The sequence below is a fragment of the Wasmannia auropunctata genome, unplaced genomic scaffold, assembly GCF_000956235.1.
Source record: "Wasmannia auropunctata unplaced genomic scaffold, wasmannia.A_1.0 LD333880.1, whole genome shotgun sequence".
NCBI lineage: Eukaryota > Metazoa > Arthropoda > Insecta > Hymenoptera > Formicidae > Wasmannia > Wasmannia auropunctata.
In genome coordinates, this window is record NW_012029010.1 from 13425 (window position 1) to 16047 (window position 2623).

Sequence of the window (2623 nt, forward strand, 5' to 3'; positions counted from 1 at the left end):
TTTAATCTGTTGCCTTTAATTATGTTTATTTTGTTTTGGAATATAATCGCGTTCGATCGATAAAACAGACGATTTTAGGATCGCCTTAATATGTGGAAACTAGTTTTCTTGCCACTACATCCTCTTCATTCAAAAGTATTGTTTGGAAGGAAATTATATTTATTTCTCTATATTTCTACATATTATTAATTTGATGCTATAAATCTGGCTCGTTTTATTTTTAGTTATCCATAACTTATTTCCAGATATATGATTATTAATGAAATAAAAGGAAATCTTTCGATATGTTTCATTAATCGATTCTTTATCGATTGTATTGTTTTATCAAAACATTTCCATTTTTATATATTTTGCAAGAATTTTTATTGTGTATTTACTTGTTTGTCACAATTTGAAACAGTAGTGAACAGGAATATTAAATCAAGTTATAAATGTATACGTGTATCGCATCAGTTAGTAAGTCTATATATACATTTTTGTAATAATGGACATAACAATAATATTTAAATATTTCTTTGAAATCGACTAATTTTGATCAATGCCAAAAATTTTTGCAAAACTATGTATTATATGTTTTTACATTGTGTGCGTTTGTAAAAGAATTTGTTGAATATGAATATGACAGAAAAACGGGTTCCTCTTGTTTAATATTAAATATTCTGCTCATCGCAAGGAATAAAGTCGTGAATTTTTTATTACAAATCTAATATATCTATCCATAGAAATTCGTCGCGCAGCTACATTCTAGATTTTTCAGAAAATTGCGCCACGACAGTTTGGTCGCCTCGAGAATCCGTGCTCGCATCTCAATCTTAACGTTAATGACTCATGACTCTGTAATGTATACGCGCGCTTTTGAGCGCGCCACGCAGTTGAGCATTTGCGAATGTTTGTTTCGACGTAGTGCGCATTACTATTGCGTATGCATATGTATAGTAACGCTTAAACACATAGAAATCTGTTTACACAGGCACACACGCGCGCGTGTATAATCTGCAGTGTGATCGACAGTACTGCGCATGTAACAAACGATAATGATGCTCGATTAGAAATGCGGCATATTGTTAAGTCAATAATTATGAATGTAATTTATATGATTAGTAGCGATCAAATTTTTTCTAATTACAGTTATCGATTGTTTTTACACGGTGACGCAAGACCAATGGATTCACATTCTGCGCAACATTGTTATTCATATATATGTATAGATTGATTTTCTCAATTTTTCATTGCGTATATCGCAACCACCTCATTGCTCATTCCATGAAGTGCGCAAACTTATTAAAAAAAAGAGAAGTCTCAAAAAAGAGAAGTCTTATCAAGATATCTTATAAGATACATAAAAGACGTCTTAAAATTCTTGAACCATCTTATAAAGTTATAAAAAGCATATCTTTAATTAAGATCTTATTATATCCTGATTTATAAATGTTTTTAGGACATCGTTTTAAGATCTCTTTAGGATATTATTTGTTATTAATTTGTTATTCTTATAAAATTAACATTTTGTTTCAAACTATCTAGACTATTAAAAAAAGGAAATTAATGATAACGCGCTTAAAAAAATGCGGAAGAGAAACTATAGTGTTGCTTGTTTAATTGATAAATCGATATATATAAGTAATTTAATATTTACATAACGTACGTGTTATATAACAATTTATTATTACAATAAAAATCAATATATATGTTATTAACAAAATAAGTATTAAATCAAAGGATTCTAGCACGTTGGCCGAATTACGTAGAGTCGCTATTTTATCGACGATTTGTACGTATGTATGCGTGCGATATTGATGTAGTAGTATGTAGTGATGTGTTTATGTCATTACTACATCAATATATCTCACGCATACATACACACAAATTTATCGGTTACCAATATATTTTGTTTAGACTTCTAAACTTAAAGCGGCGTCTACAATGGGCAGTAGCAGTAATGGATTAAAGAGTAAGCGTTAGAAGTAAACTGTAGGATTAAGATGTCGTTACGTCCGAGTGTCTAAAATGATGCATAGTAAAGATTATAGCCTCGACGAATGTCAAAATATAAATGAGGTTCGCACCGATTTGCGTCCATGCTTCTGACTTCACATTTGCATTCGCGTATAATTTTTCGGTTTTGTCGTATAAAAACCAATTAACTCGGACCAATGCAATAAGCTCTCGATCATTGCGGACCTCGAGATCATGATCCGTGCTGACTTCATTTTCAGTACATACAAGAATCCGTCTGACATATTTGACATGTGAAAATAGCATCGATTTCTATTGCGCGCGTTTCGTTACTGCTGAGCTCTCATTGGCTGAGAGTAAAAAAGTAGCCGTAGGAAATGGATTTCAACTATTTCGCTTAAACGGCGTCTACAATGAGCAGTAACAGTAATAGATTAAGGAGTAACACATCGGAGTAAGCTGGTTTTTCGGTGTAATAGGGCGTAGAATAAGTCCATAAAGCGGCGTCTACAATGGGCAGTAGCAGTACACTGTACAGTATAATCAGGTCCACTTCGTGTCGGCGCCTTTGATCTCCTTTTCCAGATCACGTGAGCATCCACCATGTTAAATCCAGGATCGAATTGAGAAAAGTGCCTCACAAGTAATAGATCGGAAGAGCACACGT